Here is a 25,471-nt window from a genome sequence, read left to right as displayed (position 1 = left end):
CGATCTCGGCTCACTGCAAGCTCCGCCTCCCGGGTTCACGCCATTCTCCTGCCTCAGCCTCTCCGAGTAGCTGGGACTACAGGCGCCTGCCACCACGTCTGGCTAATTTTTTGTGTTTTTAGTAGAGACAGGGTTTCACCGTGGTCTCGATCTCCTGACCTTGTGATCCGCCTGCCTCGGCCTCCCAAAGTGCTGGGATTACAAGCGTGAGCCACCACGCCTGGCCTGTGTTTTTTTTTTGAGATGGAGTCTCGCTCTTGTCGCCCAGGCTGGAGTGCAGTGGTGCAACCTCGGCTCAGTGCAACCTCCGCCTCCCCGGTTCAAGCTATTCTCCTGCCTCAGCCTCCTGAGTAGCTGGGATTACAGGCACCCGCCACCACGCCCGGCTAATTTTTGTACTCTTAGTAGAGATGGGGTTTTGCCATGTTGGCCAGGCTGGTCTCGAACTCCTGACCTCAGGTGATCTGCCTTCCTGGGCCTCCTAAATGCTGAGATTACAGGCGTGAGCCACTGTGCCCAGCCTGTAAACGTTTTAGTAAAATCTAACCATATTCCGTACCTCTTTCCATGCTGTTCTATATTCTTCTACCACACCATTCTTAATGGCTACGTAGCGAGAACAATCGCTATTTTATTTAATCCATCCTTTTCTGTTGGGCTCACAGGTTTCTACTTGTTTGAAATCATAGCAGGTCTGTGATTTAAATCTCTCAATACATGCCTGGCGATCCCCTTAGGAGAAGCTCCAAGAACTAGAAATACGAAGTTCAATTATCCACATATCTGAGGATCTCTGAGAAACACGGCCAAGCTGTCTTCCAGAAACATGTAATGTCCTCAGCTACCACGGTGTCCCCTCCCACTTCAGAGCCAATAATGGTCATTATAGTGTTTTTAAAATCTTTGCCAGCATGATGGATGAAAGTGAGATCTTGTCTTTCCTTTTTTTTTTTTTTTTTTTTTTTTTAACTATGGAAGCTTTTTTTTTTTTTTATTTCTTCTGCTGTGAATTCCCTCTCCTGGGCTTTCGAGGCTCAGCCAAGGGTCACCCTTCTTCCTCCCTGACCTCCCTTGCCTCTTAAACACTGAATCCCCTGCTTTACAGCACCGGCTCATGGGCCTGCTCCCTCCCTAGACTGTGAGCTGGTCAGAGTGGGCCTCTCAGATGTACTGCTGGGGCCTGGGCCTTGTGTAAGGGCTCAGGACATACCCCTGGAATTAATGCAAATGCCTGTGTGTGCCTGGGTTGGGGGAGACTCCTCTGGGCTCCTTCTGCCTCTAGTATGGCTGGGGCAGCTCTGCAGGCACAGCTGAGGGTGGCCAGTGTGTCTGCAGGAAAGGGCCCCAGGCCCTGGAGCTGGGCTCCAGACGCAGGAGGTCCTTGGTCCCCTGCACACACTGCTTGTGTCGGGAGGCTGCTGCATGGAGTTGGAAGAAGGGACCTTGCAGGATGAGGGAGGTTGAGGAAACCAGCCACAGCGCAGGGCAGGAAGGGCCAAAGGTGACCCTGGCAGCTCCCTGGCCCTGGACAAACCTCTTGCCTTCTATTTGCTCAGCTCAACAACATTGCATGAATTCCTGCCAGGGAGGGGTATGAGAAGAGGAGATGGAGGGGCACAGCCCTGTGGGAAGCCAAGACTGAAGAGGAGTCCCCGGCCCTGGCTGCTTACCCAGAAGGCTAAGCATTCAGGTTCCAGGGCCTCCCAGCAGGCCACGATCAAGTCTGCAGTTGCGCAAGCTGGCCACCAGGAGGCACTGCAGTTCCAATAGTCACTGGATGGAAGGTGATGATCCTGGGGCCCCAGTGCCTAACGAGGTTTCTAGACGTTTGTTTGAAGACCCAGGTCCTAGCTGGGAGGATTTGCCACTCAAGCAGTAATTCAGCCCTACCATGCGTCTGCCACCATTCCAGCACTACAAGGGACAAAGAGATGGATGGGGTGGGTCGCTGGCCTTCCTTGCAGGGGTCTTTCCTCCCCTACTGAGTATTTTCACATTCCTGCCTCATTCCAGTTCCCTCAGAATTCCCACACGGTGGCCCCAGCATCCTCATTGGACAGATGGGCAAAGTGAGGCGCCGAGAGAAGGGACCCACCAGTGTCACTAGCGACTGAGTGACAGGCTGAGACCTGGGCTCTTTTTCATTCCTTAAGTGGCCTCCCTTTGGAGACCCATGGGGATTCCTTGGCCCTCCAGAGAGGATGGCGCACAGTGGGTGCTCAGGAAACTGACTAACTTGCAGAAGCCTTTGCCTTGCAAAAGCTCCCCAGGACACCCCTGACGTTTGGCCCAGTGGCTTTCCATGTGGCTGGCAGATTTGTTACCAGCTTCCCTGTGGGTTCTTCCCGAGGCGGGCATCTACCGAGGCAGGGTCTGCCACCCCCTCCTCCACCCCTCCGCCCTCACACAGAAGCTCTCTCAGTTCTTCCCGCGATGGCAGGGGTGGGTGGGGAGGACTGTCTTTCTCTTAGTCTAGAGATGGAGTGGGCTTCCCGGAGTCCAGGATGGAAAAGGGATTAATGCTGGGCTCTCGAAAAAACAAAAAACCAAACCAAACAAAACAAACAAACAAACAAAAAACCAAACCAGGAACTGGGCTTTGTACTTTACAAAGTACTAGGGCATCTATTATGCCACCAGGAGAGTTCTAGCCTCTTTACAACCACCAGGTTTCCATTTTATAGCCCCAGAAACTGAGGCCAGAGGGGTAAATGCCTTGCTAAGAATCAATAACTGTTAAGAAGGTCCAGGGGTGGTGGTTCATGCCTGTAATCCCAACATTTTGGGAGGCCAAGGTGGGAGGGTCACTTGACCCCAGAGTTCCATCTAGCCTGGGTGACAGAGGGGGAGATCTGTCTCAAAAAAGAAAAGAAAACAAAAAATTGGTAAGACGCAGAGCTGAGATTTGAACCCCAGGCATGGAGCATGCCCGCTGGGCCCTCCTGGGGTGGATGCTGTGGGTGGGACTGGGACAGGCAGACAGGAGACAGGGTCAAGGAGGAAGGGAGGAAGTCACAGGAGAATGGCTGCTTTCAGCTGCCTCTTGAGATTGGCCCCTTGCAACCGCCTTCAAGGCTGCCCCTGATCAAACTGCTCTGGTAAAGATCAACTTCATTGACCATCTGGGACCTCAGATGTGGACCAGTGCCTTGTTTCAGGGCCTACACACACTGAAGTACTTAGAGGCAAAGAGGCATATGAGATATGTCTGCAACTTACTCTTTTTTTAAATTTTTTAATTTTTTTAGACAAAGTCTTGCTCTGTTGCCCAGGCTGGAGTGCAGTGGCACAATCTTGGCTAACTGCAGCCTCCACCTCCCGGGTTCAAGTGACTCACTATGTTGGCCAGGCTGGTCTCGAACTCCTGACCTCAGGTGATCCACCTGCTTCGGCCTCCCAAAGTGCTGGGATTATAGGCATGAGCCACTGCACCCAGCCTGCAACTTACTGTTAAATGATACAGCTGTATATAGTATGCATATATATCAATACATACATAAACAGAGCATATACACAGAGAGAGACACAGAGAGAGACCCAGAGAGATTGAAAATAATGCAAATATGGCAAAACATCACCATTTGGGGAGTCAGCATAAAAGGCATCTGGGAATTCTTTGTAGTCCACTTGTAACTTTAAATGTAATATTATATCAAAATAAGAAGTTTTTTAAAAGAAAAGGTATGTGGACTAATGGCAAGAAGGCACCTTCCTTAGGAACCCCTCTTGTGAAGCTGGCATATGTAATCATTTGAACAGGACCTGGACGAGTTTACCTGGCAACCTCCCCACCTTCCCCTCATCACCACCACCATTCATAATTCTACAAGGGGCCTTGTATGTTGCAATAAAACTCACAAGACAAATGCCAACTCTGGGAGCACACCTTGCTCCCCAGCCCTCTGGAAGCCCTCACTCCCATGGAAGCCATTGTGACCCAATTAGAACGTGAGGCTCCTTTAAGCAGCTCTTCTGAGAGCTGTAGGAGGCCAAGGTCAAGCTACTGTTGAAACTTAGAAGTTTAAAAAATAATTTTTGAGTCTGCTGTAATTTCAACTGTCCTACAGGTAGTCCAAATGAATAAAGTTTCCTTGTATAAAAAAAAATGGTGGAAAGAAAGAACCATCCTTAGGGCCTTTGTCCAGCCCTCAGCCCCCATGGCTCCTCTGCCAAGGCCAGGGTCCCCTCCACCCCCTAGCTTGTGTCTGGAATTTGTCTTTCCTGTTCTCTCCCCCTCCCTGTGTCTTGCCTCACTGATTCATTCACTGGGCACCTCATCAGAGCTTCCCTTAGGAATCATGGCCTAATGGAAGAAATGGATGAGGGACAAGCACGGTCAAGTGTTCCAGGGTCCCTAGGGCAAGAGTCTTGTTTCCCAGACACGGCAGGGCCCACAGAAAGGAGCGGTCAGTTTCCGTTGAGAAGGTCGGAGAAGGCTTCCGCAATGGAGTGGCTCTTGAATTGGGTATTGCCAGCCAAGGAGGGCTCGGCAAGGCATGTTGCATTTTATGGTAAAACAAGATACCAAGATACCATCCCCCCACCCCAAATAGGGCAAATCCCAAATTACCAAGGGGGAACCCTTAGACAGGAGGCCTCCAATCAGGGCTGATTACAACCATGACAGCAATAATGTAATGCCTCGTATTCGTGTTGCCCTGACCCACCCACTATTTCCTCTGACCCTCCCCAGATCCCATGAGGTCAGTGTTGGTTATCTCTGTTTCACAGATGAGGAAACTGAGGTCCAGTGAAGATGAATAACTTGCTCAAGATCACATAGCTAGGAGGGGCAGACTGGATGGTCCCATGCCAAGTCCACTGCCTCTCAAGGTGGCGATGAGTCATCTTTCTAATGTGGATGGTCCCATGCCAAGTCCACTGCTTCTCAAGGTGGCGATGAGTCATCTTTCTAACGTGGATGGTCCAATGCCAAGTCCACTGCCTCTCAAGGTGGCGATGAGTCATCTTTCTAACGTGGATGGTCCAATGCCAAGTCCACTGCCTCTCAAGGTGGCGATGAGTCATCTTTCTAACGTGGATGGTCCCATGCCAAGTCCACTGCCTCTCAAGGTGGCGATGAGTCATCTTTCTAACGTGGATGGTCCCATGCCAAGTCCACTGCCTCTCAAGGTGGCGATGAGTCATCTTTCTAACGTGGATGGTCCAATGCCAAGTCCACTGCCTCTCAAGGTGGCGATGAGTCATCTTTCTAACGTGGATGGTCCAATGCCAAGTCCACTGCCTCTCAAGGTGGCGATGAGTCATCTTTCTAACGTGGATGGTCCCATGCCAAGTCCACTGCCTCTCAAGGTGGCGATGAGTCATCTTTCTAACGTGGATGGTCCCATGCCAAGTCCACTGCCTCTCAAGGTGGCGATGAGTCATCTTTCTAACGTGGATGGTCCCATGCCAAGTCCACTGCCTCTCAAGGTGGCGATGAGTCATCTTTCTAACGTGGATGGTCCCATGCCAAGTCCACTGCCTCTCAAGGTGGCGATGAGTCATCTTTCTAACGTGGATGGTCCCATGCCAAGTCCACTGCCTCTCAAGGTGGCGATGAGTCATCTTTCTAACGTGGATGGTCCCATGCCAAGTCCACTGCCTCTCAAGGTGGTGATGAGTCATCTTTCTAACGTGGATGGTCCCATGCCAAGTCCACTGCCTCTCAAGGTGGTGATGAGTCATCTTTCTAAAGTGGATGGTCCCATGCCAAGTCCACTGCCTCTCAAGGTGGTGATGAGTCATCTTTCTAATGTGGATGGTCCCATGCCAAGTCCACTGCCTCTCAAGGTGGTGATGAGTCATCTTTCTAATGTGGAGGACTCCTGGAGGGGTCAGGCAGGCTTCATCTTGTCATAAGGGGGCATTGCTGAGCCACTGGGGTCATTTCTATCTCAAAGGACTGGGGTAAACCAAGCTTCAGGGTCTCCATGAGAAGCCCACGTATGATCTAACACTTGGAGATCATTTCCTGATGCCTCCTGGGGTGGGACGGGTGTTCTGGCTTCAGTCTGGGCTCTAAGTGCCCCTGTCAGCTTCTCTCTTCAAGGAGGCCAGAAGTTTCCAGGCTCCTCGTCCCATCCCCAAGCTCCATCTCATGGCGTGGGTGGTTGGATGAGACCCTGTCCCCAGCAGGACCCACTGCCAGAGAAGCAGAGTCCCCCATGCTCTCCCCTATCCCAGCAATACATCCCCAGGGTTCAGAGACCCCATTGGACCAGACCCTCCCTTCACAGCGGAGATGCAGAGGCCCAGAGTGAGGTCATACTGCCTGATAATGGAAAGGCCAGGACTCGAACCCTGCACCTCCTGCATCCAGCCCTGTGGTCTGTCTGCCCATTGTCCCTCTCAACTCCCCTAAACCATGTGGCCCGGGCGTGTCCTGAGGCATCTCTCACTTAATTCCCCCCAGCCTCTGTTTCCCTTCTGCAGCAGAAAGAACCCTGCAGCTCCACCACCTTCACCAAGACACTGTAATATCACTTTCATCCGGAGGCAGGCGAGACGGAGAGGCTTAGATCCTGCACGAGGTGAAATGAAATGAATGAGAAGTCTTTGGGGTAGGACAGGCCTGGGCTTGGCCCCTGGTTCTGCCACTTATTTCCTACATTGATTTATTCAACAGCGTTCCTGGAGCACCAGCTATGCGCTGGGCAAAGTTCCAGGTGGTGAAAATATAAAGCCCAGTAAAACACAGTCCCTCCCTTGAAATGGCTCACCTCAGTGACAGGGGCCGTGGTTACAGTGCGGGATGGTGACCAGGGCAGGGGCACCTAGCCCAGCCTTGGGGCGACTCCAGATCTCTGTAGAGGAGGTGTTTTGAGGCAGCGATGTGGTTGGAGAGGTCTGTTGAAGCTGTGTTTAGCTAACGCTTCACATAAGACTAGGGAACGCCAGTTTTCCCCATGAAAGAAATGGGAGCCGACTAAAGGAGATTATTAAGGAGGCTCCCAAGCCACCCCGTGGTTCTGCCACAGAAGGGTATCCTTGGAAAAGTGACTTGACCTTTGTGTGCCTCAGTTTCCTCATCTGTAAGATGAGGCTGAGAACATCGACATCCCAGAATGGCTGTGAGGTCTGACTGAAGTAGAGTGCAAGACGGCACACCCCCTGACCCACACACGGCACCCACTCTATCAATGGGACGTCGCCATGATATATTAATAGAGTTATGATCTGGGGATGAATTTGGCCGTGGCAGCTGACAGCCAGGGCAACGTCACTCAGCCTGCAACTGTGTCATCCCCACCCGCTTCCTTCCCCAGGTGCATCCTCTCCAGTTCAGGTTTCCCAAGCGGCAGCTCCCAGAATGACATTTATGAACCATAAACCTCTGTCAAAAGTAGCTCCCAGGGTCCCTTTCAATGAAGGGCCCGTTTCACATACATATAACAAAGACTATAAATGGGGTGAAACATTGGCAACTGCTGTAAAAATCAAATGTTAAATTTATTTGGTTATACAGACTTAAAAAACTTTTAAAGAGTGGATGCGTGGCAGCCTCTGCCTTTAGATTGTGCCCTCGCCAAGGGCAGGGGAGGGGTGTTACGAGGCAGCGTTATCCCTCGCCCTGCCTGTTGTCAGTGTCTGGCACCCAACATGCACGTACTGAATCGAACAAATCTTAAACAATTCAATTTCTTTCTTCTTTCTTTCTTTCTTTCTTTCTTTCTTTCTTTCTTTCTTTCTTTCTTTCTTTCTTTCTTTCTTTTCTTTCTTCTTTCTTTCTTTCTTTCTTTCTTTCTTTTTCTTTCTTTCTTTCTTTCTTTCTTTTTTGTTTTTTGGAGACGGGGTCTTGGTCTGCTGCCCAGGCTGAAGTGCAGTGGTGCGATCTCGGCTCACTGCAACGTCCGCCTTCTGGGTTCAAGCGATTCTTCTGCCTCAGCCTTCTGAGTAGCTGAGACTACAGGCACATGCTGCCATGCCCGGCTAATTTTTTGTATTTTAGTAGAGACAGGATTTCTCCGTTTTTGTCCAGGCTGGTCTTGAACTCCTGAGCTCAAGCAATCCGCCCGCCTCGGCCTCCCAAAGTGCTAGGATTACAGGCATGAGCCATTGCGCCTGGCCAAACAATTGAATTTCTTAGCCTGCAGAAGCAGCATGTGATCCCAGAAAGAATGTGCTGCTTTCACCAACATCAAATCTTTTCTTTCTCAAATGTGCTCCTTCTTTTATTTTTATTTATGTATTTATTTACAGAGACGGAGTCTCGCTCTGTCACCCAGACTGGAGTGCATTGATGCCATCTCGGCTAACTGCAACCTCTGTCCCCCGGGCTCAAGCCATTCTTCTGCCTCAGCCTCCCGAGTAGCTGGGATTACTGGCACCGGTCACTGCACCTGGCTAATTTTTGTACTTTTAATAGAGACAGGGTTTCACTATCTTGGCCAGGCTGGTCTTGAGCTCCTGACCTCGAGATCCACCCTCCTCGGCCTCCCAAAGTGCTGGGATTACAGGTGTGAGCCACCTCACCCTGCCCAAATGGACTCATTCTAATCTAGAGAATCACTTACAAACTGAAAAAGCAACAAGGCTTTTCTCCCGTTGGATGAGAAAGGGAAAGTAATGGCTCAATTAATTATAAGATTGCTTTTTTTTTTTTTCCATTGCCTAGGCTGGAGCACAGTGGTACAATCCCAGCTCACTGCAGCCTCAACCTCCTGGGCTCAAGCAATCCTCCCTCCTCAGCCTCCTGAGTAGCTGGTACTATGGGCACACAACATCACACCTGGCTAATTAAAATTTTTTTTTTTTTGTAGGGACGAGGTGTCACTATGTTGCCCAGGCTGGTCTCAGACTCCTGGATTCAAGCAATTCTCCCACCTCAGCCTCCCAAAGTGCTGGAATACAGGCATGAGCCACCATGCCCAGTCCTAGTTTGTATTTTAAGAAAGTCATCAACTTCCTTAAAGTTGATAAGAATGGAAAAGATTTTTCAACATTTGCTTTTTAAAAAATCCACATTTACAACTATAAAATAGTTAACAATTCAAAATATCTAAAGGATAATTATTTCTAAGTTTTGGTTGGTGTTTTTGTATACATGGCTGGGATTTGGAGTAGTTGGGTTCCAAGGATTTTGCCTATCACATATAGTAAGGATAAAATATAAATAATCAATGTTTCAGCATTCACAATTAACATGTTAGTTAAAAATGATTCTTTTGGCCCCTCATGGTAGCTCATGCCTGTAATCCCAGCACTTTGGGAAGCCAAGGTGGGCAGACTGCTTGAGCTCAGGAGTTTGAGACCAGCCTGGGCAACACAGTAAGACCCCCATCTCTATAAAAAAATTTTTTTGATTAGCTGGGCGTGGTGACACAAGCCTGTAGTCCCAGCTACTCATGAGGCTGAGGCAGGAGAACTGCTTGAGCCCAGGAGGTTGTGGCTGCAGTGGGCCATGATTTAGCCATTGCATTCCAGCCTGGGTGATAGCGAGACCCTGTCTGAGGGAAGGAAGGAAGGAGGGAGGGAGGGAGGGAGGGAGGAAGGAGGGAAGGAAGGAGGGAAGGAAGGAAGGAGGGAGGGAGGGAGGGAGGGAGGAAGGAAGGAGGGAAGGAAGGAGGGAAGGAAGGAGGGACGGAGGGAGGGAGGAAGGAAGGAGGGAAGGAAGGAGGGAGGGAGGGAGGAAGGAAGGAGGGAAGGAAGGAGGGAGGGAGGGAGGAAGGAAGGAAGGAAAGGAGGGAGGAAGGAAGGAAGGAGGGAGGGAGGGAGGAAGGAAGGAGGGAGGGAGGGAGGAAGGAAGGAAGGAGGGAGGGAGGGAGGGAGGAAGGAAGGAGGGAGGGAGGGAGGGAGGGAGGGAGGAAGGAAGGAAGGAAGGAGGGAGGGAGGGAGGAAGGAAGGAAGGAAGAAGGGAGGGAGGGAGGAAGGAAGGAAGGAAGAAGGGAGGGAGGGAGGGAGGAAGGAAGGAAGGAAGGAGGGAGGGAGGGAGGGAGAGGGGGGAGGGAGGGAGGGAGGGAGGGAAAGAAGGAAGAAAGAAAATGGTTTTTTCATTGACTTCTGCTCATCTGAACAAAATAAAAAGTTTAAATAAGGCCCTTCTTTAAAATGCATGGTGTGGCTGGGCACAGTGGCTCACACTTGTAATCCCAGCACTTTGGGAGGCTGAGGTAGGCGGATCACCTGAGGTCAGGAGTTCGAGACCAGCCTGGCCAAAATGGCAAAACCCCATCTTAAAAAAAGAAAAAAATATATATATAATGCATGGTGTGTCCCTTTTACCAAGAAAACCTTAATCCACAGTGAAGGCGAGACAAATACATCTCTTTTCCACCTGTTACTACTTCTTGGGAGGGTGGATCCCCTGCAACAGGATGGATCTCCTGAGAAGATACTTTGTGTAGCACAAAACTGGGCTCTGTGGAATCTTCTCTCATGGGGCTAAATCCTGGGGGATGCGTTAATACAGCAGGGGTTGGGTACACACATTCCCTGAGGACGTCTGGCCTTCACTGTTCACCAGCCACATGGTACAAGTAATGTTTCCAAACTGGCCTCTTGTCCCTGGCTTCGCCAATACTGGGCAAGCGAGGAGGCTATTACTCATTCGGTTTAGAAGGGTTTGTATCCTTCTTCTTCACCCACAGGAGCTGCTGCCACACATCACATAGGGGTCCTGGGCTGGGCTGGGCTGGCCTGGTTCTCAGGATGGCTCTGGAGGGAGGAGGGAGTGGGGTCTGGGCGGTCAGGGGACGTGGTCATCATTTCAGTAGATGAGCGAAAATGGTGTAGCCCACGTACAGCATGCGGTGTGCTGAAAACCCCTCCCAGTGCGCCCCCTCCACCATCTACAGAGCTCTCACATGCTGTTGAGTCTGATGGGCACATAGGCCTGAGGGCGTCCAGGCAGTGGGCATGAGCCCCCTGGGCAGGGGAGCGAAGAGGAAAAAGGTTCTTTGGCTCCAGGAGATCTGGGTTCAATTCACAGCGGGACAGCCTCACCTTCCTCGTCTTCAAATTGAGGATACTAATATCTCCCAATGGGTTTCCATGAAAAGTCTCAGTCCAGGTGTGGCCCAGGGCAATGGCCATCGGGTGCTTTCTTAATTGCAGATGGGCAAGCTGGGGCCCAGGGAGGGTGCAGAGACTGCCTGACATTCCCGATTCTCTGTGCTCAGCCCTGTGCCGATCAGAGAGGAACACAACAGAACCCCTGCCCTGGGGACAGGCTAAGGTTCTGGGTCAAATAAACACAGAAAACACATTCAGCAGGGAGAGAGTTATTCCCCAGCTCATGACACATGGGTACGAGGTGCAGCAGCCTATGGGGAGCAGGGGCCTGAGGGGCCTGGGTGGCCTTCATCCCTCCTTGAAGCCTGCCCCCACTGTGTTAGGTAGAGATGGCAGCCCCCACCCCTCCCATCACTCATCCATGTTTTAAAATACAATGTCAACCACAGAGTAATCGTAGATTCAGTAATAATTTGTTCATTTTCCAACTCTATGCATCCCGGTCAACTTTAACTGCCTGTCAAGGTTTCTGGCCAGTCTGATAGAGTCAAGGTTCCAGCAAAATCTTATCAGTCGTAACAGCTAACATTGACTGAGCTCTTACTATGCTCCAGGAACTGTTCTAAGATCCTTACCTATTTATTTATTTATTTAGATACAGAGTTTCGCTCTTCTTGCCCAGGCTGGAGTGCAATGGCATGATCTCGGCTCACTGCAACCTCCGCCTCCTAGGTTCAAGTAATTCTCCTGCCTTAGCCTCCCTAGTAGCTGGGGTTACAGGCGCCCACCACTACACCCAGTTAATTTTTTGTATTTTTAGTAGAGACAGGGTTTCACTATGTTGGCTAGGCTGGTCTCAAACTCCTGACTTCAGGCAATCCACCTGCCTCAGCCTCCCAAAGTGCTGGGATTACAGGCGTGAGCAACCACACCCGGCTAGATCCTTACTTATTTTACCTTATTTAAGCCTCACCCTATCACTAACGGGTAGACATGATTCTTATCTCCACTTTACAGGTAAAGAAACTAAGGCAAAGAGGTCAACTAATTTGCCCAAGGTCACTCAGCTATGTGGGCCGAAATCTGTTTCCAGGTCCTGAGCTCCACGGGCTTCTCCAAACCAAAGGCATCTGAAGCATCAGGCAGCCTGTGTAGCCCAATTGTGGAATGAATATAGTTTCTATGATTTTCCAAGAACTCTAGAAATTATGCCTTAGGGCACATGGCTGGAAGACCAGGCTCAAGCAGGCCTCTGTTTAGTCACCTAGGCTGGGGAAGTTCCTAGGAGGGGGAGCCAGGGACAGCTGCTTCTCTGCAGCTGTGCTCCCCTTGACCCTGCTGTCTAGTCCCTGGAGCCCCAGACCCTGGTTGTGCCACTCACTGGATGGCCCAGGGTAGGGGACAGGGAGTTGCAAGTGCCTCTTTTGGGAATCCAACAGAAAATCTTCAAAATATGCATGGGGCCAACAGCATGGTGTCACTGGATGCTTCCCTCTTGGAGCTCCTCCGAGCTCCACTGGAAGGATTCTGGAATCATCTTAATAAAGGAAGTGGTCCCAGATTTGAGCATCTCAGGAGATGGATGTATAGACCCTCAGAGCACATGAGAATTTCCCCAAAGGCCACGTCCTCATGGGATGGTCAACTGAAGGGGCAGAGGGGCCCCAAAATAGCCAGGGGCCCAGCCAGGGCCAAGACTGTGGCTCTAGAGTCCTCGCCTTTGGCTCTGCCCTCCACTCCTTCTCACCAGCTCCAGGTCCCGGAAAACAAATGTGTCCTTGAGCTGAATTTCTGTGACCTGTTGGTCACTGGCCTGCAGGCAAGGAGATGAATGGATGGCCTACAAGGGTCCTTGTACATTCTGCGATCCTGGACTTCACATCAGAAGATCATTCAGGGGCCAGATAGACAAATGCAACAGAATAGAGACCAGATGTAAACTCTCAAATACATGCACAATTGATCTTCAACAAAGGTCTCAAGACCAGTTGATGAGAAAAGGGCCATCTTTTCTACAAATGGTGCTGGGAAAAGTGGATATCCCCATGAGGAAGAATGAAGTTGGAGCCTTATGTTATGTCATATTCAAAATTAAAGTGCATCAAAGACCTAAACCTAAGAGCTAAACTATAAAGCTCTTAAAAGACATAGGGGAAAATCCTCCTGACCCTGGAGTTATTGATGATTTCTTGAATATGACACCAAAAGCACAGAGAACAAAAGAAGAAATTGAAAAATTGTACTTCGTCATCAAAATGTAAAACTTTTGTGCATCACTCCAGGGAGTGAAAGGACAACCCAAAGAATGAGAAGAAATATTCACAAGTCATGTGTCTGAAAAGGAATTAATATCCAGAATTCCTATGACTCAAGAACAAGGAAACAACCCCATTCAAAAATGGGCGAAGTACTTGAATACACTTCTCCAAAGAAGATACACAAATGGCCAGACGCCAAAGGAGAAATACTGTATGATTCCACCTATAAGAGGTACCTAGGGCCAGGCGCAGTGGCTCACGCCTGTAATCCCAGCACTTTGGGAGGCTGAGGCGGGTGGATCACCTGAGGTCAGGAGTTCAAGACCAGTCTGGCCAACATGGCGAAACCCCATCTCTACTAAACACACAAAAATTAGCCAGGCGTGGTGGTGGGTGCCTGTAATCTCAGCTACTCGGGAGGCTGAGGCAGGAGAATGGCTTGAACCTAGGAGGTGGAGATTGCAGTGAGCTGACATTGTGCCATTACATTCCAGCCTGGACAACAAGAGTGAAATTCTGTCTCAAAAAAAAAAAAAAAAGTACCTACAGTAGGAAAATCCATAGAGAGAGAGTAGAATAGAGGTCACTTGGGTGGGGGGTCAGGGGTGTGATGGTGGTTCCCGTTTAATGGGTATGGAGTTTCTGTTTGGGATGATGAAAAAGTTCTAGAAACAGTGGTGATGGTTACACAATATTGCAGGTGTACTTAATGCCACTGAAAGGTTCACTTACAGATGTTAAAATGGTAACATTTTATGCTATGTATATTTTACCAAAATAAAAAGTTCATTCTTAAGATTTTAATGCAAAAATCAAAGGCCATACTGAACCACGCAAAGAACACTCAGCCTGGCGTCTCACTGCTTTGCTCAGAGTCCTCCAGTGGCTTTCCCAAAGTCTGAACCCCTTGGTAGAAAATAAATGGCCCAGGGGCCAGGCATGGTGGCTCATGCTTGTAATCCCAGCAATTTGGGAGGCTGAGGCGGGAGGATCACTTGAGTCTAGGAGTTCAAGACCAGCCTGGGCAACATGGAGAAACCCTGTCCCTACTAAAAATACAAAAGTTAACTGGGCGTGGTGATGAGCCTGTAGTCCCAGCTACTTGGGAGGCTGAGGTGGGAGGATCACTTAAGCCTGGGACGCAGAGGTTGCAGTGAGCCGAGATTGCGCCACTGCACTCCAGCCTGGGTGACTGAGTGAGACCCTGTCTCAAAAAATAATAAAATAAAATAAAATAAAATAAGATAAGATAAAATAAAATAAAAAGCTCTCTTTGGCTGTGCCCCTGCCATTCCTCAGCCCACCTCGCCGGCATCCATCATACCCCTGCACTCCACACACTTGCTTCATGTTCTTCCCTTACCCAAAGACTCAGTTCATGCTGTTTCCTGAGTCTAGAGGGCCTCTTTCAGCTCCTTCAGCTGGTGAGCTCGTGTTCAACTTTCAAGGTCCACTTCAAATGTCCATGCTCAGGAAGCCCCGGGCCATTCACCTTCCCCGGGGATTCCCATGGCATGTAGCACATTCTAACCAGGCTATGGGTTCTCTGAGGGCAGGAGCCAGTTCATTCACTGCCAAACACTCTGGTCCCTGCCTGACACAGAAGTGCCAGGCTGAAGGATCTGTTGGATGTGAGGAGGAGCTTTTGCCAGGCGCACACTCCTCCGTGCGTTCCTTCTGAGCTGTTCCCCCTCTTTGAGCTTTGGCTTCCATCTGTAAAATGAGATTCAATTCCTCCACCTAGGCCTCTGGTGAGACTCAGGGGATCGTGGATGTTCAAGTGCCCTCAGATTGCATATGCCGGGGTGGGGCGGGTGGAAGGAATCATGGGTGTGCTGGGAACAGCCCAGGCCTTGGAGCCGGATGCCCCGCTGGGAACCCGGGTGAGGTCAGATGGCATCCTGGCCAGAACAGAGGGCTGCATCCCTTGCAGGTGAGTCTCAGAATCCCAGGGTGGAGGATGAGTGAATGGGGACTAAGGGAGGAACCTCAGCAGCTCTCAGGCAGCCCCCTGGGCAGATGGCAGGAATGGGGGTGCCAGCGGGAAGGACATGGAACTCACTGTACGGAATGGGGGAGACCTGAGGAGGAGAGTTGGGGACGAAGGGAGAAAACCATTTGACTAGAGCTGACCCCGGGGGGTGTGGCAGTCAGATGGCAGGCCTGTGGCCTGTGGGGTGAGACCTGAAAGAGGAGCAGTGAGGAAAAGGGGTACTCCTCCGACTGCTGGAGTCAGAGAAGACCAAGGCTTGTGCTAAATAGAGCTACCCAGAGCCTCCCTGCTCCTACACCCCACAGGAAACCCTGCAAAAAAAAAAAAAAATCAATCATTTTCTACCAGAATGTAAGAGAACGACAAAGCAGGCTCTCACCCCAGGCCTCAATTCAAAGGAAGGATGAACGAAGAGAGAGTGGAAAGACGTACAGAGTTCCTAGCATATTCCCCTCCCATAAGATCCTTTCATTCATTCACTCAGCAACAGACATTTATTGAGCATCTACTATATAGACTAGCTCCAGGCTCTGGGGAAAGTTTGAAACAAAACAGACAAAGCCTCCTGCGGTTTCTCATGTTTCCTAGAGGGCAGGTGTTATTTCCCCACTGTTCCCACAGATGCTCCTCAGCTCCACCCTACCTTGATCAGAGGTTCTCTCATATTCCTGAAACCTCTGGAAACTCATGCAGTCATTCCTTATATCAGCTATGAGGCCCTACGCCATGCCTGGGACCCTGTTTTCACCTGGCACAGGTGAGGAAGCTGTGCCCAAGGTCACAGAGTCAGGTATACAACTTCAACCTGGCAGGTGCCAAAACTTACTCTTGGCACTACTTGTCTTCTGCATTCCCGATGTGAAGCTGAGAAGAAAGCTTTGGGGGCCATGGTTTTTTTTTTTTTTTTTGAGACGGAGTCTTGCTCTGTTGCCCAGGCTGGAGTGCAGTGGCACGATCTCGGCTCACTGCAAGCTCCGCCTCCAGGGTTCACACCATTCTCCTGCCTCAGTCTCCCAAGTAGCTGGGACTACAGGCGCCCGCCACCACGCCCGGCTAATTTTTTGTATTTTTAGTAGAGACGGGGTTTCACCGTGTTAGCCAGGATGGTCTCGATCTCCTGACCTCGTGATCCGCCCGCCTAGGCCTCCCAAAGTGCTGGGATTACAGGCGTGAGCCACGGCGCCCTGCCCTGGGGTCCATGTTTGTGAGACCCTGTCTTTCATCTCCACATCATCTGGGACGGAATTAGGGTTATCTCGAGCCTAATCAGGATCATTCTAGAACAGAATGCCTTTTAGGTTTCTTGGAGCCCTCGGCCAGCAAGGCTCGACTCTTCCTTCCTGGCTGTCTCACTGTGGAGGAGTTACTTATCTTCCATGAACCTCAGTTTTCATCCACGAAATGGGGATGATAATAGTACCGATCTCATAGGATTGTGATGGTAATTAAGTGAAATAATGCATAAGCAGCTCTGGTGCACTGCCTGGCACACAGGCAGGGACGCTCAGTTGTTCTGGGCTGTCACATGGTTCTGCAGCAGCAGCCAACTCTAAGCCTTCTTTGCCTCAAAACCCATTATTGTCTCTGTCCTGCAGGTGGGAAAACTCAGGCCAGGAGCCAGGCCTGGCATCCCAGACTCTTAACCTCTGGCAGACTGGACCAGCCTTCCTCCTTTCCTGGTACAATGAATGGGGAAGAGTGTGGGGTCCCGAGGCATCTCGAGGATTCTGGAGGGTCCATCCACCTCTCTTGGTGAATATCACAGAACCCGAAGGCCTCTGAAACCACTGAGTCCCATGAAGAAGGTTCAGAGATGGGGAGGCTGAGGCCACAACAGGGGAGCCATGCAGTAGAGCTAGGTGCATGTTTGTCTTCCCCATTTGAAAGTGAGCTCCCTCCTTGAAGTCAGAGGCCATGGAGCTGGAGTTGTCCCAGCTCCATGCTGGGATGTGAACCAGGTGTGAATGAATCCTTGTAGCCACGTAGAGACATCGGGGAGGCTCATATATCCAGGAGGACCCCAAACTCTACATACCTACTCTGAAACCTGATCAGAACCCCACCATTATCATTTGCAATATCCTAGCACCCTCAAAGGGTGTAGTGTGAGGGGTGCAGCAGAGAACCTGGTGGTGCAGGATGTATGGGGCAGACACACTACCTCTCTCCGTGATCGCATCCTCCTCACACTCCCCTCCCAGGTAGGACAGGGCCAAAGTGCCATTCAACACAGAGAGAAATGGAGTGGCACTAGAGAAGTAAGGGGGCTGTTATACATGACTATTTCCATAGAAAAACCAAGACCTATTGATTTACAGAGAAAGCATGGAGGGAGAAAAGGAGAAAGTCAAGAGAGAAGAAGCCTCAGGATTTCCAGCCACTAGAGAAAACTCATTGGCCTGGACAAATCCCAACTTCCCCCAACTTTCCTGAACCCTCCCCTTAAGTGGCTTCCTGTAAGCTACCAAACCCTGGTGGCGCCTGCACACCCCAGGGCAAGCCAGCCTGACCTTCTCCTCAGAGCCTGAGTCAGGCCTTTCCCCATCTCAGGGCCCATCCCACTGAACTGGAATTTCAAGGTCACTCGTCTGTCTCTGCCTCTGAACCTGAAGGCAGGGGCTGCATCCAGAGCTTCCCAGAATCCCCCACAAGGCTTGGCATAGCGACAGGCAAAGTTTGGTGAGCCTTGTGTAAATGGAATCAAGCCTCTCAGTCCCCTAGTCTGTGAAATAAGACATGTGGGCCAGGAGATGACTGCCATCTCTTCCAACCTTGAGTGAGACCCCCACCATGTCACCATGACCCGTTGTGTGTGTGCTGCAGGGTCAAGGGAGCTACCAGGTTCCTTGATGTAACCAAAGGCTCTCAGGGCCTGGTGGACGGTCCTACACAGTGGGAGGAGTTGGTCATCTGGCCTCAGCTGACGCTGGCTTGTGGTTTTCAAGAATTTAGGAAAAGAAAACCCAGCTTGGGGAGCTGGGCAGAGAGCAGGAGTCCCAGCCTGGTGGGGCTGCATTAGACTCAGGTTCCTGCAGTCCCACCAGGGATTCCACGGGTGCTCTCCTGCTGTCCTCTAATGCCCAGGGCTCATGGCGGGGTCTGCTTTACTTCTAAGGAGACTGAGGCAGAACTGTGAGCATCTGCCCTGTTTGATGCACAGAGAGAGTACGACTTACTGGACTTACTGCAGGAGTCGCATCCAACAAGAGAGCGGGTGAGTGGATTGGATTCCCCAACACTTTCTGCCTTTCCACCCATCGTAGCGGAAGGAGGAGAACTCGGTGGGTTCCTGCCCTCCTACTAACCTGGCTGTGGGGGTCCATTTCCCCTTGGGCCTCAGTTTGCTCATGTGCTAAATGGGGTCAGCAGTGGGCATAGACAGTGCCAAGGACACGTCTCTTTCGCAGTGAGCCACATGGAACAGGGACAGAGGGTACATTCCAGAGCTGGTGGCTTGTCAGAAGGCCTCGTCGCAGTGTGGGTGGGCTGGATGGGCCATGTTCGAGGGCCCCAGGATGACGCTGGGGGTGGTTGGGCCCCACCGGGGACTTGCCACAGGGAGATTCCGCCTGCCACCCGGTGAGTCAGCTGCTCCTGGGAGCCACGACCAGGGGCAGGAAGGCCACAGGCCACGATGCAAGGGCGCTTAGTCACTCTCCCTGGGGGCACCTCTGGAGGCAGAGGCTTTGCCACCCACAGACCCAGAGAAGCTCCAGAGCCGTGCACATGGGTAGTCACCCTTGCACACCTGAGGCTCGCACACCGGGGGACACAGACACAAGTGCCAGAGGACAGACATGCCTTTCACCAGACTACACGCAAATCCTCAGCCTCGCCCTGAAACACTCAGACAGCAGGATGCGGACCCAGAGAGAATGGGCACGGCACACACCGCTCACATTCATGCTGTGCACCTGTTCACACAGACACCTAAGCCGGCTCCTGGGGGCACTTAACCATGCGGGGGCAACACTGCAGGAGACACCAGTTCTTCATTCATTCTTCCAGCCAGCCAACATTTGTTAAGCCCAACTGTACAAAACACTTGGAAGGACATAAGCTGTAACACAGGAGGCAGGGTCTTGGCACGTTCTATCTCCTAGGAGAAGGTCCGCTCAGGGAAGATGCTCCGTAAGTACTGGGATAGGGAAGATGAATGGACACAGGGGCCCTGAGCCCGGGGCCTCAGCTTGAGCCTGGTCACAAAGACACTCGCTTACCCCCTCCCTATTTGCATTCCAGTCCTGAGCCCAGAACCTGCATTCCACCACGGCCCTGCAGGAGCTCCAGCCGGCTTTGTGTCCTGGGATGGCTCCCCACTCAGGACCTGTGTTAGCCTCCAGGGAAGCCTCTTCCACCCACCTTACCCCAATTTCTCCTGGACAAAAATGCGTGTGGGGGTGAGGAAGGAAGACAAAGGGGGTGAAGGTGGGCCCAGACTGCTACCAGCACAGAAACTCCAAGAGGGTCTTTGGAAATTGCCAACACTCCTGCATTTCATACAACTAAAATTCAGACCCCGGAGCAGAACGGACTTCTCCAAGGCCATGCAGGAGTAGAGAATGCAAAGGTGGAGGCTGGGGTGATCTACACCCCAACTGTGGGCCCCAGTCCCCACGTGTGACACGCTGGACATCAGTGTCGTGGTCCAAACCTCCCACAGCTTCCCAGCCTTCTTGGTTGTGGCCTTCAGAGCCCTGGAGAGCCAGTTGTTCTGCCCTGACCTGGGTCACCAGGTCCTGTCCCTCTACGAGGTGCGTGGGGCCAACATCCATGCTGGGCCTCCAGTTCAGAATGAAAATCCACTCTTAAAGAATCTTATTCAAGAATCCGATGAAGCAAGCACTGGCTCCCTCTCTGCCCCCAAGTGCAGCGGTGCCAGTGCCCAGCAGCCTTGACCAAGCGGTCCCGAGTACAAGCGGCGCCTCCACCGGGAAAGTCAGGTACTTGGCAGCTAGTGGCGCCTCTTACCCCGCCCGTATCTCCCAGTGACCCCCTCCTCACCAAAAGGGCACTCTGGGAGCCGCGGAGCCCCACGGTGACCCTTCCAGCTGCCTCTGGAGTCCAAATCCGAACCGGCCCGCAGCCCTGCGCACCACCCTACACACCCAGCCTTGGCTCCTCAGAGCCTTGCCTCTGCGCGGCGGCTCTTCCTCACCCCTGAGCCACAACTCCCTTCCATTCCTCCCTTTCCTCGGCGCTGGCTGGTGCGGGTTGGGGTCAGGTGGAGAAGCGGGTCTTTGCTAAGGTGACAGAATGTGCTGGGGGTGGGGGCCGGGGCCGGGGCCTGTGCAACTAGGGGGCCGCTGCCCTTTCCTGGACACAGTGGAAGCTTCTGCCGCATCACCAAATTTTTGTCATCCTTTCTGAGGGACCTGCTTCCAGGCAGCACGCAAGTTGTTGTCCCAGGTTTACTCTGCACCCCTCTACTGGGTGAGGAAGGAGCATCTTGAATAGAGATGGGGGTGTTGCCGGTTTATATATCTGCAGGGGAGAGGTGTGCCGGGCTGCATCTCTGGAGGCAGGGTCCCTGGAGGCCGCGGGTAACTGATATTAGAGAAGACCCCGGTTGCAGTTGGGAGGGCTCACTGGCTGGAAAGAGGTGCCTCCTCCTTCCAGCAAAGGTCCCCCTTTGGAAGGGCTGCCTCTCACTTGTCTAGAGGCACGCAGGACGGTCGGCTTCCACTCGAATTCCCCCGGACGGTGTCATCACATAGCCGGGTACTCGCAGTGTTGGTTTCCCAATCCGATGACTGTCACCTCGGTGAGGACCTGTGCGGATGGCTGGAGAACCCTGCGCTGCGGGCGCACATGGCCAGGTGGTGCCTGGCAGGCGACGTCCGGGTGCAGGACGGCGCTCTTACCGCCCCACCCCAAACCGTTGTCTGGGCCTAGGTCCTTCGGCTTCCTGAACAGGGGTTTGGGGGGCTAAGGACGCTGAGGCTCCGGGGGCAGGAAGTTCTCTCTGGTCAAGCGTTCTCTCTTCTCTCCGGCACACACTCCCCTACCCACCCACCTCGCCTACCCTCGGGGCGAGAGCCTCACCAAGGCAGCGCACCCCCCATGAGTCATCCCAAGGCCTGGGAGCCGCGGGGGCTCCGGGCAACTATCCCCCTCCTCTCCTGGCCTCAGGCACCCCAGTCCAGGGGTCTGCAGAGAAGCCCGAAGCCCGGACAAACACGCCGGACGTCAACCATCTCTCATCCCTGGCAGCAGCAAAGGCCAATATATTTCCATTTCTTATTTCAGTTTGCCACCAAAACAAAGCTGCGCGCGGCTGCGGGCAGGAAGGCGCTGAGACCGAGAAGAAGGGACGTCCCGGAGAAAGTGCGCCCAGCTGATCTTAGAAACCAGAGTCCTCCGGGACTTCGCCGAGATTTTCTGTAGGGCGTTTTAATCTGTTTTCCTACTGCGGGCCGGCATCGCAGCGCGTGCGGCTCGGGGCTTGGTGACTCCGGCATAGCCCGGCGGTAGCGGCGAGGTTCCTGGCACAGCCGCTTGGAACTTTGCATTAGAATCGGGATCGCGCAAATGCCCTGGCTAAAGTGTCACCCTACTCAAGAAACACTGCTGTCAGGAACAAAATGGGGTCCCCGGTGCTCCGAAGTATCTTCTGAAATTTTCTTAAAACAACTTACAAAAAATGTTTTTGCTTTAACGTTTTACAACGTTTAAGGAAACATGTAAATAAATGGTCTGTTTCTTTATCCAGATGGTCGTCCTAACTAACAGTGTACACATACATAACAATTCTTCCAACTTTCCTCCTCAGAGCTATGCACTTCACTATATGTAAATTATAATAAAGAAAAGATTGTGCAAGATCGTGCAAGTCGATTGACTTAAAATATTGAGTTTTAATCCAGGCCCTCTGTTTTTCTATTTAACAACGTATGTGTTTGGACCAGACTGGTGAAGCAGGCTATGGAAATTGACAAAGTAAAAAATTAAAAGCATCTTCCTTCGCCATCCCTCCCTCCAAAATTAAACAACAGTCGCCCCTTCCCGAGTAGGCTTCAGTCCCAGGCTCGAGTTTTCCTGCGATCACCCCACAGTCACCCACTGGCTGTTGCTGCTTCTGTCGGGTTTTCGTTTCTGCCTTCTTTGGGTCGTCTCTTGTATACAAAACACACCCCAGTTCTCTAACTAAATTCAAATACGACCCCGGCAGAATTTACACATTTCGTGGTGCATGGATTATGTGGGTGCAGGGGAAATAAATACCTTCTGGTATTTAACCACTGCTTCTAATTCGAAAAATCGGGACTGGGCCCCTAGGCGGCACCCCAGGGGCTCCAGCCTGGCCCGCGCCTCCCCAGACCTTGGCGCTGAGAGCGCTGCTTTTGGGGGTGGGTGGATGGAGAGGTAGCAATCTGCTTTCAGCAAAAACCTGTCGCCACCGAATCGAAAGAGAAAGGGAAGGGGGAAGGGGGCAGCTTCCCGCAGCGGCCCCGCGTCTCGGGACTGGTAGACTAGGACCAGCACGCGGCGGCTGCGACTCCCGGGGTCGGATCCGGAGTTTGGGGGCGAGGCGCCGGAGTCTCTGCCCTGAGTACAGGAAGGCTCTTTGCGTCGCTGAGAAACGTCGGGTCTCCAACCTGACTTGTCTCCTGGGGCCCAGGCGGCGCGCTCAGGGCTCAGGCAAGGAATTCAGGCGGCCAAAGAGCGGACCCAGAGTCTGGAGGGGAGAATGGTGAAGTCTTGGGTTGCAACAGAAGAGGGCTCGGTGGGGGCTCTTTCGTAAAAACACGGTCTGCGCACCCAAAGGACACTGCGGAGCCGCCTTAATCATCGTTCTTTTAGCACATTTGGGGAAAGGAAGGCCCAGGTTGGGGTAGGGACGCTTGCAGCCCGGGAGGGTTTCTCTCACCACCTCTTTCCGCAACCCAGTCCAGACCCGGCCAGCAGAGACTGGAGGCGGCTTCCCCGCCCCGCACTCCCTCGGCTTGGCCCTGGCGCAGCTGCCCGGGGCACCTTCCTTGCCGAGAGGCGATTGGACTCTGCCGGGAATGGGCCCAGAAGTTGAGGCCCAGGAAGAGGCCTCCGAGCTTCCCCCTTTTGTTAGGTGTAGTTACACACGTGAAAGAACAGCTTTCGCCCCGACCTCCAGGACTGGGAATGGTTGCCGGGTCTCAGCTGCCCGCCTGAAGAGGGAGATCAGCTAGCGCCAGTACTGGCACCAAGGCTGCCCCTGCCTCCGACTTTCCCCATGCTCCTGGGAGCGTCTAAGGATTTTTCCTTGAACTCCATTTCTCCCCTTTTGAGTATATACACTCTCACAACTTTGGGAAGGAATTGTTGTCAATGCATGCCTCTGTTTTCCTGCTTGCTGGCAGAGGAGGGATCGCACTCCTCCTGGCTACCTCTGTAAAGGGCAGAGCCCCAACTTTTGTATCCTCAGTTTCTCCATCTTAGACCTAAAGCGCCTAATCCCTTTCCTAGAAGGACCAGACATCTAATGGCTGGGGAGACTCAGCTGCTGAGAGAGGGAAAGAACAAACAGTGACTCGCTGTTTATTGTTTGTAGCTTTGCCCCGAGCAGTGCCTCCATCTTAGGTAGCATGGAGTGGGGGCCTGCCGGTGGTTACAGGCTGCCTTTGGTCCCAGCCCGCAGTTTATGACCCACAGCAGTGGCAGGGCCTTGCCCTGTCCTCAGAATTGGGTGCTCTTGAGTTCCCAGCGGCACGGAGATAGACAGGGATGGAAATGTGGGCGGGGGTTGGGAGGGGCAGGGGTAGCGGGGCCTCTTGCTCTTGCCTCTTGCTGTCTCTGCAGAGGCACATTTATGACCCAGTAAGGCCTTTCTGTTATCACCCCAGGATGCAGATGAGGAGACCGGGGTTTGGGAAGGTGTTTGCTGTCAGGTCACACTGCCACGGGTTAGGGGCAGTAGCGGGTCAAGTGGTTGGCCCTTTCCCTCAGCTCCAAAGGCTACTGCAAGTAGAAGAAGGGCCAGGCTGGCTGTGGGGGCCCAGCAGGGCACAGAGAGAGGGCTCAGGGGAGGCCAGCCCTCTCCGCCTTCCCTCCGGACCTGAAAGCATTTAACCAAGAGGTGGGGAGCTCCTTAGGCTCTCTTCTTGCCTAATGTATCAGCCTCTTCAGAGGTCTCACTGGTAATTTTCGTTAAAATATGAAAATCTAATGCAGTGGAGAGAGAGCACGAGCCTGCTGGCTATGCAGCATGAACCTCCATGGGTCCCCTAGTCTGCGACCTGCCCTCACCTAATAGTCCTGAATGACAGGGACGGGCTGGGGCCTGCGTCCCTGGGCTGGGAAGGACAGCCGGTATGGACAGGGCTGAGAGTCTCTGCTGGCCTAGCACGGAAGGAGCGCCTGTATGAGAGCTGTGTGTGTCCGTGTGTGGAGCTGTGTGTGTCCGTGTGTGGAGCTGTGTGTGTCCGTGTGTGGAACTGTGTGTGTCCATGTGTGGAGCTGTGTGTGTCCATGTGTGGGTGTCCGTGTGTGGAGCTGTGTGTGTCCGTGTGTGGAGCTGTGTGTGTCCACGTGTGGAGCTGTGTGTGTCCGTGTGTGGAGCTGTGTGTGTCCATGTGTGGGTGTCCGTGTGTGGAGCTGTGGGTGTCTCTGTGTGTAGCTGTGGGTGTCTGTGTGTGGAACTGTGTGTGTCTGCGTGTGGAACTGTGTGTGTCTGCGTGTGGAGCTGTGGGTGTCTGTGTGTGGAGCTATGGGGGTCTGTGATCTGAATGCCTGATCTCATTCCAACTGGAGGTGAAGAGGAAGGTGGAGGAAGTGGGGAAGGGCCACTGAATCTTTCTAAATCTTCTCTCAGTTCTGTCCTATGGGTTTGGGAGTATGTGGCTCATTCGAGGCCACATGGGCATGTGTTCTTGGGGTAGCACCACATCGGCTCCTAAGGAAGATGCTCTCCGCGTGTGTGTGTAGAGTGAAATTGTAGAGAAGCCTATGACTGTGAATGTTTGTCGGCAGCCATCTATGAACTAGTTCTGCGCCTGTGAAAGAAGGAACTTGAATACGAGAAAACATCTGCCATCGGCTGTTTTCCCAGGGTTATTCTAGCCACCAAGGCCTCTGCCGTGTCCCAGCCTCTGTCCCCAGGCCTAGTGCCGCTCCATCAGCCTGGATCAGGGCAAATCCCCTGCCCCCAACTCTTCTCACCAGGGCCGAGCCTGAATGCCAAGGCCTCCGGGAGAGTATGTGCTCAGGGCTCCTGGCCCAGAGAAGGTTTTTCCCTTTCTGCGTCTCTGCTCCCCCTTCCGCTTTGGGGTTCAGGAACCCCGATTCTTTGGAA

General features: G+C 52.4%; 1 protein-coding gene across 1 annotated transcript in view; it reads right to left on the bottom strand.

Annotated features, from left to right (window-relative positions):
- The window catches only part of ALX4 (ALX homeobox 4), a 51,260-nt gene that overhangs the window by 24,261 nt on the left and 1,528 nt on the right, over positions 1-25,471 (bottom strand). The window lies entirely within an intron of this gene.

This window comes from Symphalangus syndactylus, chromosome 6 (genome assembly GCF_028878055.3).
Source record: "Symphalangus syndactylus isolate Jambi chromosome 6, NHGRI_mSymSyn1-v2.1_pri, whole genome shotgun sequence".
Lineage (NCBI taxonomy): Eukaryota > Metazoa > Chordata > Mammalia > Primates > Hylobatidae > Symphalangus > Symphalangus syndactylus.
Note: the sequence above shows the minus strand (reverse complement) of the source record. Positions and strands in the feature narration are given on the sequence as shown.